Source organism: Ixodes scapularis, unplaced genomic scaffold (assembly GCF_016920785.2).
Source record: "Ixodes scapularis isolate PalLabHiFi unplaced genomic scaffold, ASM1692078v2 ptg000247l_1___fragment_3__unscaffolded, whole genome shotgun sequence".
Classification (NCBI taxonomy): Eukaryota; Metazoa; Arthropoda; class Arachnida; order Ixodida; family Ixodidae; genus Ixodes; species Ixodes scapularis.
In genome coordinates, this window is record NW_024609948.1 from 447313 (window position 1) to 461660 (window position 14348).

A 14348-nucleotide genomic window follows, 5' to 3' on the forward strand; every position below is an offset into this window, starting at 1 on the left:
ACATCGCACAGTTCTTCAGATTCTGGAATTGTTGAATTAAGGTGCATTTGGTTATATGCACTTCGATCAACCAGTTACTTATAAAAAGAGGAATGCTAGGGGGGAGAATTTTCGGCATACCTGGCACGTTGACAGTCTGCGCGTGGTAGTAGCCCCCCTTGGTTGTTATGTTGCCGCTCCAGAAGACATTGTACAAAAAGTCTGGGTTGAAATCCCCGCACGTAACGGGGCGGAAGTCTTATATTTCTTCTAGGGACAACCGCTGTCGTCACGGTCTATCTTATATCCCACCAACGCAAATAATTCGCACATCACTAATCCAAGCTCTATGTATAAATGGTACCAAAGCTTCCATGGAAGCTCATAAGGCGCGAATATGGCGGCTCATTGGGTGCAGCGCCATTTGTGAGGTGTGCGGCATTGCCGCTAGTCATGCTGGCCTGCGACGTACGGGAAGTGACGCCTTATTAAAAACAAACAGAAAATGACGCAATTTCCTCTTGACTGCAACATCACGATTGCTCTTCGCTAGTGACACAAAATTTAAATGCCTTTCGCCAGTGACACGAAATTGAAATGCTTTTTTTATGTGTTCTACATGCCTGCGCAACTACTGTCCTTCATAACTTGCTTCATACAAAGTAAAGTGAATGGTACTTAAGCAGGCACATAGAATACGGAAGAAAAACAATTAGACACGTTGGCATTGCTACTTGTAGTGCATTAGACATTGGAATCTATCACTTCCATATAATCTCTTTAGCAAAAGAACCACTTTTTTCATCAGTTCTGGGAACCACCAATAAGTTAATATATTTTTGAAATTATCCAGTGTGTTACAGCACGTCAATGAATGGATGCTTATTATTCAAAGTGTCGGAGGGTTAGGCGAGTGGCCAAGAGAAGGCGCCACCGCTTGGGAGACGGGGGGTGCCCGGAAAAAACAATAAACGCAAACTCGCCGGACAGTACTGACTCCCTGCCCAACCGGTACATGGTGGCATTTTCGTAGTTCTTGCCTTCGTCCTCAGTCAGCTTCAAAGAACAAAGAACGTCCTCCCCTTCGCGGCCCATGGCGTAAACGTGTTTACTTGCGTTTCTTGAGAGCGGAGACGCAACTCGGTGATTATCCTGTAGCGTTGCCATCTCGTGAACCACGTCTTCCACGTGTGCGGCTGGTGAAAGTCGAACTTTTCCAGCAGTTGTGTTGAAATCGGGTTGAAGTAGCTGCTTCCCGCTCGAACCGCTGCTTTTTGATCCGTCATGTTGGACCGGCGTTGTTGCGCAGTTAAGCGTGTCCGCTGCTCCCACTGCTGCTTCGGTTGTGCGTGCCGTGCCCGCTACTGTTGCTCTTATCGCTGACAAACTAAACCACTGAGAGACCTACTTCGTCATGATGCAGTCTGGTACTGGGGAGAGGCTCAGCAGCAAGCCTTCCAGCAGACCAAGGCAGCTCTCATCACAAACTCGGCATTGGCAATGTACAACCAAAGAGACCACTTGACACTCTTGGTCGATGCCTCATCCTATGGATTGGGTGCTGCGCTCCTCCAGGAGTCCCAAGGCGAGCGATGACCAGTTATGCATCCAAGGCACTAACGGAAACTGAGCAACGCTATGCCCAGATTGAGAAGGAGGCACTAGCCATCATGTGGGCTAGTGGCCATTTCCGCACATACTTCCTAGGGCTCCAATTTCATATTGACACTGACCACAAGCCCCTTGTGCCACTTCTCACCACGAAGCGTCTAGATGAACTCAGACCTCTTCTGCAACGTTTCCGCATGCGACTACTGGAGTATGGCTTAACGATCTCCCACATCCCGGTAAAGAAGATCCACCCGGCAGATGTGCTGTAACGCAAGCCACTTACTGGAGCAGGAGAAAAGGAAGCTGCCGACCTGGAGGAAGCCGTTCTGGAGTATGAAGTTCTCACAGTGGATCTGTTACCTGCGTCAACAACACGCTCTCACGTATCAAAGATGAGATCGGGAAGGATCCTGTCACGTCTGGAGTTCTGCTCTACGGGCTGGCCGAGCATGAGAGCTCTACCACCAGAACTGCGGCGATACTGCGAAATAGCAGGTGAACTCGAGGCTGCATTACTGTTTATTGGTCTGGGGGACAACTACAGCAAGTAATATTAAGCAATTATTTACATTGCAAAAACGCGCAGTTAGGTCAATTGATAATTTACCTTGGACTGAATCGACTTCCCCTAGCTTTATTAAACATGGAATATTAACGTTAGACAATCTTTTTTGCCTAAAGGTTGCAATTTTAGTTCATACTCAAATAAACACGAATCCCGCAATATTTTACGAAACATATTTATTTAAGCAAACAAATTACAATTTGAGACACCAGCAGTTTTCAAAACCTAAAATAAGAACTAATTACGGTACACAAAAAACATCCTACCAGATACCCGATCTTCTTAACAGAAATTATTGTGTATTCGAATTAGCCCAGACAATAGCGTCCGTGTTTCTTTTCAAAAAATACCTTACGGTATACTTCAATGTGCCTAGTGTGTATTCCTATTATAGTTCACATCAAAATAGATTGTACATTTTTGAGTGTCATATTTTTATCTTCTCAGATATTGTTTTATTTTTTATTTATGCTGTTTTTTATTCATTTCCTGTGCCCTGCTGCTGAGTGCTGTAACGGGGGTTGGGGACCTAGTCAGGTGATTCGTTTTCGCCTTTTGTCCCAACCTCCCTGACCTGACTGTCCCAACCTCTCTCGCCACGGTGCGAGCTTGAAACGGGCATCGTCCCATTAAGCCCATTTCCATGCTTTAAGCAGTAATATCGTCCAGTTATTTTAATGAATATTTGTCCCGGGTTTCAGCACCAATATTCTAAATATTCCACCGACAGTGTCTTATTCTCTGTATGTGGATGATGTGCAAATTTCAGTTTCTTCTTGCAACCTGTATAGTTGCGAACGTCAACTGCAACTGACAATCAACAGAATGAGCAAGTGGGCAGCCGAAAATGGGTTTCGTTTCCCCCCGACAAAACCGTATGAGTTCCGTTTTCGCTGCGTCGAGGGTTGTCGCCAGACTTGTGCACGTTACTGAAAAATAGTAAGGAATTACAGTTACAATTACTCAAGGCTAAATTGTAATTTATTACAATTACAATTACCCTTCCATAAAAGTAAGTGACCGTTACCCCAAAAAGTAATCCGTTACTTTCGTGGCGTTACTTTCAAGAATACTGCCTTGAATTAAGAAACAAAAGGAAGAGGGTTATTCAAGTTTTTATTGTTGCAACCTGTCCCATTTGCGGACAGGCGGCGGCGGAGTATCGGGTATCGTTAATGGAGTGATCGGACCGATCGACTAAAATTCTCGATTCTCAAAATCGCAAAGCTGTAGAAGTCATCATACATCTAGCCAAAACTAGAATAAGAATTGATTTATGCCCATCTTACTATACCGGCATATATTGCCAGGCAATAGCAAAACATCGTTGTAACAGTAAGGTGATAATTAAATAGTAAATAAGGTTTGGCTCGATATTCTCCTTCCTTTGGTTCTGAGCAGGTTGAGCCTCGGTTGAGACGTTGGTGAATAAATAAAAGTTTCCAGTAAATGAATATAGTAATCGAAAAAAAGGAAACTCATAACAACAATTAATTAGAACGTCGGTTAAAAGAAGGAAATGTAAACGCACGTTTGTCGTGTGTACCTTTTTTGGTGCCGTTTAAAAACGCACGGAGCACGAATCGACTGCATTTTACTCCGGTGTTCTCCAGATAGACGTCCGCTGATGCCACGGGCAGCGAAGGGCATAGAACGAAGTAAGCCGCGCTATGGCCCCACTCTTGAGTTTCACTCTCTCCCCAAGCCCAGAATATCAAGTCTACGTCAGCCACCATTATGTTTTATTTGTAAGAATATCTGCTTGAGATAAGATGCGTCCTGCTGGGGGAAAAACGGGAAGAAGAAGAAAGGAAGACTCTTACCATTTTGGAAAGTGCTCACAAAAAGCTGACTCACAAAAGGGGTGACTGAGATGCAGATAACCTGGCTGGAATTCACAAATGAAGTGGGCCAACTCTAGAAGTTGGACTACAAAAAATTAAGTAGCTTTTAAAACAGGGTAAGGTGAAAGAAACAGAAGAAAAAATACATCCTGTTTTCGAGAAGATAAGTGTGCAGCAACGAACGAGGATGCTTGTGGCAATAGCACTTTCACATATCACATGAATTTAGGGTATACGGAGCATTGTCTGGTGTTGTAACATAATGAATATGGTCGTAGTCACTCAAAACCGAGAAGGACATTGTTAATTCTTGTCTGTGCACTTACCGCCTCGAGCTTTTCAAAGAGGCATACACCCACTTGGTGTCCTCTTCCCGCCTTCGATAGCAAAGAAAAAACAAAGGGTCTAAAAAAAGCGGATATAACTTGACCCCACTCCCCCCCCCCCCTTTTTTTTGTGTAAAAATGTTTTTTATTTCTTTTTTTTTTTTACATTGTTGTTAGGGTCTAAACAAATATAAATTTAGGGGCTTGGTGTTGAAAACAAAAATGGTTTTGCGGAACTGAAGGGTGCCAAGCCTCGCTTTGCGCGTGAGAGTATCACTGAGCTCGACTTTACCAAAATAAAAACAACCCTTCCTTTAGAAAAAAAAAGTGGGGGGGGGGGGGGTCTTCAATAAAAAAGTAACGGATTAAAAGAAATCCGTTACGTAAAAAATGTAAGGGAATTACTTTAAAATTACATCAGAAAATATGTAATTATTCCGTTACTAAATTACTGATAAATGTAAGGGATTACAAGTAATTTCGTTACTTGTAACGGATTACGTACAAGTCTGGTTGTCACCGGATACTACCTTGCATCTGAATAACCTTACCATCGCTGTAAAGGAGGCGCATAAGTTTCTAGGCGTGATATTCGACAAAAAGCTAACATTCGTACCTAACTTGAAAGAACTAAAACAAAAATGCCTACTATCTTCCAATATTCTTAAGGTGCTGTCACACACTACTCGGGGGCCTGACAGACAATGTCTGCTGCGAATTTATAACTCTAGTGCGGTCCCGGTTGGATTACGGTGCACCGGTATATGCGTCGGCACGACCATCTGCTTTGAGGATGTTAGACCCAATCCATCACTTGGGGCTGCGTCTAGCCACAGGTGCTTTTCGCACGTCGCCCGTGCTGACTCTGTATGCTTAAACGCATCAGATGTCGCTTGAGCGACGCAAACAATATCTTAGTCTGTGTTATGCCTACAAAGTTTATAGGGATCCGTACCAACCTTCATTCTCCGCTCTGCGGACCTCTGCATCACTGCGCCTTTTTGAGAATAAGCCTAGTATTGTTTGGCCCTTGAGCCTTCGGACTGAGAGCATGGCAAGGTCGCTGCACCTTTCTTTTGATGAGCCTCCCTTGTTGAGACAGGCCTATAGGGTTGTTCCTTGGGACTTGGTGCCAATCTCTTACGATTGGTCCCTTTCAAGGTACAGCAAAAAGGTTGTTCCTCCTTTTGTTCACTTGCGGAAGTTCGCAGAGCTAGGGCAGAAATATAGTGACTATCTCCACTTTTACACTGATGGCTCGAAAACGTCGACTTGCATAGGGTGTGCAGTTTGTTCTCTCGCTTACAGTTAAGTTAGGCAACTCAACCCTCTAGCAACTATTTTTACCGCCGAATTGTATGGTATCCTGATTACTGTTGAATATATTCCAGAAAATAACATTAACAAAGCAGTTCTGTTTACTTCCAAAGTGTTCTCTTAGCTATTTCATCTTTAGCAGACAGTAAGAATGCTCTTGTGCAGTAGGTTTGTTTTCAGATAAACAAAGCTTTCCATCTAGGACAAGTTATAAAATTCTGCTGGGTGCCCAGTCATGTGGGCATTCCTGGTAACGAGAATGCAGACCACCTTGCACTTTCTGCAAAAAACTACACGGAAACGTCTCTTGGCCTGCCACACCAAGACCTCAAGCCAGCCTTAGAGGGCAACTCCGCCCGAAACTCAAAATGAAATAAATTACTGGTATCGCTGTAGTGACACAAAATACAACACCAGCCAAAATATTACGTCCGTGGGACGCCGCATTCTCAACTAATGCCGATAATAAAAATGAGACTCACCGCGAGCCGCTGCTCCTTAGCGGGCGGCCAGCGGGTTGCTGATTGTAAAGCAACATTGGGCCGTAACATCAGTATCGTTCTCTTTTTTTCCTCTGATCCGGGCGTTGCGCGGAGTGCGCTTCTTTGAGCCGCTACCAGCGCTACTTCGGCTTGTGATTGGCGTGTTTAGCCGTTGCTTTTATCTGGAGCCCGTGTAGCTCCGCTATAGCCTTTTGTTTATTTGCTTGTGAGGACTGCAAGACTCGTTTTAGTGAGCAACTCGGTGCGTCCCCGACTGCCCAGCTGTTCCTCGAAAGATGCCGAGTACAACTTGAAGCTCTGTCGGCTGCTCAAACAACCCGCTGCACAACCCGGAGGTGCTTTTTCACAAGTTTCCAACGGACCGGAAATTGGAGAAGGTGTGGGTGAACGCTGTTCGGCGAGTGGACTTTGGATTTCGGCTTTTACGCGCCCGAGGAAAAAGAACAAAAACACACACACAAAAAAAACAGACGTGTGCAGCCCAGCGCACGTCTGTTCGGGCGCCGCGGCCCGCGCCGGAGAGCCTCGGAGCTTCGTGTCTCGGACTGACCCGCAGCGCGATAGCGAGAGGGTTCCCAGTACTTTACGTCACTGGCAGCACGGCGCAGAGCAACGCCGCTCCATCCACGGAGCCCCGATGACAATTCCCCGCAGGGGGCACCTGTGAAAGCAGGTGTTTGGAGAGTGGCGTCTCAACGGACCCCGAGCCATGCGGGTTCGCCCGCCCACGTCTGGCTGTGCGTGGCTTTCCCGTGTCCGGGGAAAAGGGCATCCTGGTGGTTGAGCCGAGCCCGGGGTAGGGTTGGACCCTTCGGGGCCCCCCGGGTGAGGCAATACACCACTTCGGCCCCTGCTTCTCGTAGACGGGAGTCCTGGTAAGGCCCGGCCAGGATGATTCAGCCTAGTCGCCTTTTCTTCTACTATCCCCTCCGATCTTTCACTCCCACCTTTACTTATACTTCTCCTCTCTCTTTTCTCTCCATTCCCCTTTCACCTTCTTGGCGGCAAGGGCCAACCTTGAGTGGAGAAGGACGCTAGTCTAGACCCATTCTTGGGTATAACATCTGGGTAGGTGCTACTTGAGTAACGTGCACAGCAAAGCCATTTTTGTTATGTGCCGTTACCCTGTCCCATGTTGGGCTCCATGGTGGGTGGCACACCGGAGATGTCGAAGATCTCCCATTTTTATGTGGGTTCCAAAGCAAAACTTCCTTCTGATCGATCTCTGAAAAGAGTTCGCACCGAAGCCACCGTTCCTCTAAAGACTACAGATAACACTCAAGCCTTCTCAAAGTTTCTAGTAATACACTGCGAATACGAACTACCACTTGGAAAGCTGTCCCCATTCCTTGTGGCAAAAACCTTGGAATCATGTGTTGGAAAATCTTTCAAAGCAAAGAAGCTTCGCTCTGGAGACCTCCTTGTCGAGGTTGAAACTGAGCAACAAAGTAAAGCGCTCCTTGGACTTACTAGTATAGCTGATCGCAAAGTCACAGTAACGCCACACCGATCTCTCAACACCATTCGGGGCGTGATCTCCGAAGATGATCTGTTGGAAAGTACTGAAGATGAAATCCTTGAAGGACTAAGCAATCAGGGTGTGATTGCAGTGAGGCGTATTACCTTTCGTCGAGAAGACCAAGAGAAGCCTTCGAAGCACCTTGTGCTTACATTTAACTCCACGACCCTCCCCCAGACGGTCAAGGCTGGCTATCTCAACTGCAAGGTTCGACCGTTTATACCCAATCCGAGACGTTGCTTTAGCTGCCAGCGTTTCGGACATGGGGCAGCCACTTGCAGGGGACGGACAACCTGCGGAAAATGTTCAAGCAATGATCACCCTACTGACAGCTGTGCAAGTGATTTTTCCAAATGCGTGAACTGTTCAGGTGCTCACCCTGCATACTCCCGTTCATGCCCAAAGTTTAAAGAAGAAAAAGAAATACTAACACTGAAAACCAAAGAAAATCTGACCTACTTTGAAGCACGAAAACGCCTCTCATTCCTACAGAGAGGCACCTACGCCGCTGCGGTCAGCAAGGGGGCTGCACCGACAACGGCTTCCGTGGGGACACAGGTCTGCCTTTTAGACCTTTCTGCCCCGCGCAAACCTCAAGCCCCCAAAATCTCACCTGGAATCCCTCAAGAACAGAGGGATTCAACTCAAACCGCATCCTCAAAGGCGACGGCCCCGCGCCGTATGCCCGCACGTCCTCGTGAGAAAACTGTGACGACAGAGTCACAGTGCCTTGAGGGGCGCCCTTCATGTTCCTCGCATCGCGAGGTTGAGGCAATGGATGTCTCCAGCAGTCCGCCGGAGCCTCCACCTGCTTCGAAGGTTGGTAAAATCTCGTCAAAAGTTGAGGACCCAAAGAAAAAGACCAAAGCGACAGGTCCAGAAGCTGGCACGTAGCAAGTGCTTAGTCGTGGACGCTGTTTCAACACCCAAAAATTTTCATTAACACTTCATACACCTCACAGCATCACTGTTCTTTGTCGCTCACCTGCATTACCTCACTCACTCTTAGGGATCAGTTGGGACAGAGGAATAATGGCGACTCCCTCGCCAGTGGCGTTAGCCCAAAGTCTCGACCCCCTTGGAGGTCAGAGGGGGCAGCTCCACAAGGATCAGCCAGAGGACTATTGGCGACTCCCTCGCCTGGGGCACTACCTCTATTTGTCTTTCCCCGAAGGCTTGGTCGGAACTGCCCTCCTGTTGACATCCACACCCATTCATGTCCTCTTTCGTTTTTTATTAAATTAGTTTTTAGATTTTTCCTTAGAACCCTAGTTTGTGAGTGGTGCATTACAGCTTTAGCTGCTTATGCGCTAAGGCTACGAACTCGAGGTCCCGAGTTTCAAACTTGTAACCGACAATGAGTCTTATTCAATGGAACTGCCGAGGTCTCCTACATAATTATGACGATGTTTGCTCCCTTTTGGAGAAATATCGTCCACTGGCAGTGTGTCTCCAGGAAACTCACTTGAAGGGAAGTCAGTCAGGAGTCTTTAGGCACTTTCATTTTTTCCGCAAGGATAGAGATCACTCGTCTTACTCTTCTGGCGGCGTGGCCATAGTAGTGCAAAAATCAGCTGCATGTGTTGAGGTTTCCGTGCAGACCGCCTTGGAAGCAGTAGCTGTTCGCATTCTGTCAGACCGCCTGATAACCCTTTGTTCACTTTACATTCCTCCAAACTTTCATTTAAGGTGTGAAGATCTTGAGTCACTCATCGCGCAACTCCCCCATCCATTCATTATTCTTGGCGATTTTAATGCACACAATCCTTTATGGGGCAGTACTAGACGCGATACTCGTGGAGCAATTGTCGAACGGTTTATTTTATCTACAAATTTGTGTCTGTTTAACGAGAAGAAACCTACATATTTTAGTGCACCCACAAACTCATTTACATCAATTGACCTCTCTATAAGTGAACCTATTTTATTTTCACTCTTTTCGTGGCAGGTTACAGATAATCCTTTAGGTAGTGACCACATGCCGATTGTTTTAAGACGAAATAACCCAGGTGTGACCCTCCCCAGCCGAACTCCCCGCTGGAAATTTGAGAAGGCAAACTGGTCACAATTCAGTGAATTCTCACTGCTGGCATGCACATCTCTTGACAAGCTTTCAATTGATGAAGTGAACGAATACTTAACGAATTGTATCCTTCAGGCAGCCATAATGGCAATCCCCATGACCTCGGGACGCCTCCCACGCCGTCCCAAGCCTTGGTGGAACGAAGAATGCTCAGAATCACGAAAAAAAGAAAACAAGGCATGGAGCATATTTCGACGGTATCCGACATCAAGCAATCATCTTCACTTTAAGCAAATGAAGGCCCGTGCACGGTACATTCGCCGGCAATCAAAAAGAACAAGTTTCCAAGGGTATGCGACATCAATAAATAGCCACACATCCCCGAAAGAGGTCTGGGACCGAATTAAAGGGACCATGAAATGATTTTAAAATCGAGTTTCATCCACCGCACGTCGTAAAAGGTGTGAAAAGAAACACAAAAACACAAAAATAGGGAGCCCCAAAAAATTATTTGCTATAGAACGTTTAAAAGAAAACTGGACTCTTTTGCGCCTTCCTTCCTTCGCCTGTTCACTACGATGCATACGCAGAATCAGTGCACGTCAGCCGAATCCACATCGCCTATTGGGTAAGAGCCTACCTCACCAGCACCGCGATCGTAAACAATAAATAGCCGGCGAATGTTTCCTAAAAGTTTTGTTAAATAATATTCAGATCCACATTTTGTAGCATAATTAGAGATGTGTGGCGAAAATTGCCAAATTTGATAATGCTGAGAGCCAAGCGCCATCTATCGTGTGGTAAACGAAGCAACTACTGCGCGTGCGCAGTAGGGCAGGGCCGCCAGTTACTTGGGTGACGGCGACCGACGAACATTTATTTTCTTTGTTTTCCTTCCTCTCAAAACTCTGACTGACTGAACGTTTATTTTTCTACGTGTTCTTCCCGCGCGTGCCGACTTCAAGCAGCAAGAAAACAGTACTTAAAACAGACCACGACGAACAAGAACGCTGGATTCACCGACTCCGACGAAGCGTATAGGCCTAGCAGGCATTCCGACTCGGCGCTGCGTTGCTTCGTCGCAAGACCGTCTGCCTACGACCGGCTGGCGTGCTAAATGGAATATGCCCGCGCGACCCTTGTCGACCCTTCCCGTATTATAGTTTGATCACTGACCTCAATTCTAGATTAAGAGGTGAGGAGGTCAATCTCTTCCCCTTGTTTTCCGAGGCAGTGTTGACGAACACTCGTCGAAAAGGGACTCTCGTCGATTCTATCTTCTTGTTTTGTGTGATATAGAGCTGAAATAAACGCCGTATGGATTGCCTTCGTAACACGGTATGTACACTTTGTTCTTGGTATGCCATTTTTATTCTGACAGACTGCACGTCACTGTCGACCCCGGTCCAACCTTTCTTTGCCGAGTGTCGCGTCAGTATCGAGTTGCAATCGTAAAAGAACGGTCCCGAAGCGCAACAGCGCGAATACAAGACTTCCATCAAGCGCGCGCGTCCGCTCCGAGTGTAAGCAGGTATTTACGTGGCTCTTGCTGACACTCGTAGTTCAAACGTATCTTTTTTAACGTCGGCTCGCTCCTGCATCTCCGAGGCCGCGAAAAACGCCATCTACGTCGCTTTGCAAACGACTGACACGGGCCGGCCCTTCTGCCAACAATGACGGGGTGGTGACAAGACTCGCTGCACTTCCCAACAGGCATACCGGCGTATGGGACTAGTCCCATGCTGTCGCTGTAGCGCAACATATCTCATTGAATTTCGCTCAGCTGCGATGCGGCGATGAGAGGCGCCGATTCAGGAAATACGTCGGTGACAGCGCAGTAAAACCTACCGGCGCACCCCAACTCGTTGCCGCTAACACTCCCATTCTCCTACTGCCGAGAGAACTTCCGGTTCCGGAAACGGTCTACGTCACGGCTTCTTTTGCGGTCAGTTGGAGAGAATGAAAAAGTCGATATTTCAATAATTTTTTGTGTAAAAGTTAATAAACCGAGACGAAAACGGATGCCTGTTCGGCATTCAGTGAACATTGACGGTTTAATGTAAAAGTTATCTGGAAAAAGTAAAAAGGTCATTTCATGGTCCCTTTAACAAAATCAATGGATGTTATACTGCTTTCACCATCCCCCTGTTATCCTGCAACGGAACCTGTCCAGAAAGTCTAGAGGAACAAGCCGATATTCTCGGGGAACATTTCGAGTTTGTTTCAAGTTCCAGGCACTATTCACCATCATTTCTTCGGCTAAAACAACAGAAAGAAGCCAGGACCATAAAGGCACCTGGCAGTGCACGGGAGCCGTACAATAGATTCTTCACCCTTATTGAACTAAAGATGGTCCTTCATAACGTCAAACCCTCGGCAACTGGTCCTGACGGTTTCCACTACTTCATGTTGAATCATCTCCACCCGTCTACACTTGATTTGGTTTTATACCTTTTCAACAGAATATGGGAGGAGGGACGTTTTCCATCAGCTTGGAGAACGGCTACAATTATCCCTCTACTTAAACCTGGAAAAAACTCGGATGCTGCTACTAGTTACAGGCCAATCGCATTGACGAGCTGCTTGTGTAAAACCCTCGAAAAAATGATTAATAGACGACTGATGCAGCACTTGGAAAAACATTGCATCCTGGATAAATACCAGTGCGGTTTCCGCTCATTCCGCTCAACGCAGGATCAGTTGGTTCGATTGGAGACAACTGTTCGAGAGGCCTTTGTCAATAGACAGTACTGCATCTCTGTGTTCTTCGATCTCGAGAAAGCATGCGATACTGCCTGGCGGCATGGAATTTTGAGGGACTTGATTGACATTGGTATCCAGGGCCGCATGTTCTTTGCCATTGAAAGCTATTTAGGTAGACGCACCTTCCGAGTAAGGCTGGGGTCTGTACACTCACGATGGTTCGTACAGGAAAACGGTATTCCACAGGGCGGTGTCCTAAGTGCTACTCTGTTTGCTATAAAAATCAATTCTATCGCGCGTGTCATACCACCATCGGTCCACTATTCGCTATATGTAGATGACCTCCAGATCGCTGTTTCCTCATGTAACCTTGCAATCTGTGAACGGCGTGTTCAACTGACTATTAATAATGTGACAAGGTGGGCTGACAATAACGGATTTAAGTTCTCCACGGAGAAGACTGCTTGTGTTTGTTTTTCACGAAAACGTGGTGTGATGCCGACGCCTTCGTTGACCATATACAGTGCACCAGTTCAGATAAAAACTGAGTATAAGTTTCTAGGGCTTATATTCGACTCCAAGCTCTCTTTCAGCCAGCATATCAAAACTCTAAAACAAAAATGCCATAAATCCCTTAATATTTTAAGAGTTCTCTCCCACATGACTTGGGGCTCCGATCGACTGTGCCTTCTAAGAATCTATAGGTCGATTGTGCGGTCACGCCTAGATTATGGATGTTTGGTGTATGGATCAGCGAGTGCATCAACACTGAAAATGTTGGATCCAATCCATCATGCAGGGATCAGACTTCCACTGGTGCATTTCGTACATCCCCTGTGCTGAGCCTCTATGCCGAAGCTAATGAAATGTCTCTAGAGAAAAGGCGAGATGTCCTAGGTCTAATGTATTCCCTTAGGATACGGTCGGTAGTACAACATCCGTGTCGGGAACTAGTCGAGGGAACACGTTTTGAACGAACCTTCCAAAGCAAGCCCGCTGTTAAGCCTCCCTTTTCTTTGCGGAACAAGACTGCGGCCGCATCAGCTAACCTTCAGACAAACCCACCTGTTGCTCAGCTTTTGGGAACAGTGGCACCGTGGGAACATGGTCTGCTCATCACAGACTTGTCACTTACTGAGTACACTAAGAAAAATACCCCACCAGAAGTTTTAAAACAGGAATTCTTTGAGCTACAAAATACATATAAAGACTACACCAGCTTTTATACTGACGGCACAAAAACCGATTCCTGTGTCGGATGTTCCGTGATTGGACCATCACTTAAATGTGTGCGGAGGATTAATTCCAGTGCAACTATCTTGACTGCCGAGTTATACGGTTTACTATTGGCCACAGACTATATTATCAAAAATAGGCATACATACTCTGTAGTTTACACTGATTCACTAAGTGCTCTGAGAGCACTCAGATCCCTTGAGATAGCGAAAAACCCTATAATAACTCAGCTACAACATAAAGTGGTTGCTGCGGCTAGGGACAACAAATTGCAGATAGTCTTTTGCTGGGTGCCTAGTCACGTGGGTATTCCCGGCAATGAAGCTGCTGATCGTGCCGCTTCCACATGTGCTACAAGGAAGGTTGATCTTCACGACATACCCTACCAAGACTACAAAGCGACTGTAAAGAAAAGTATCAAGTGTAAATGGCAAGAGGAATGGTCCCGCGAAACCAACAACAAACTTCATGTTGTGAAGCCGATGCTACAGGAGTGGGCGAGTGCCCGTCATAGGGACCGTTTTTTCGAGGTAATCCTTTGTCGGCTAAGAATTGGCCACACACATCTAACACATGGGTATCTGCTTCGTCGAGAGGATCCACCTGCATGCGAACACTGCTCAAAACCATTAACAGTAGTTCATATCCTTCTTGAGTGCCCCGCATATCACAGATACCGCCAATTCTACTTTGCCCAGTTTTATTCAGCACAGATGCCTTTA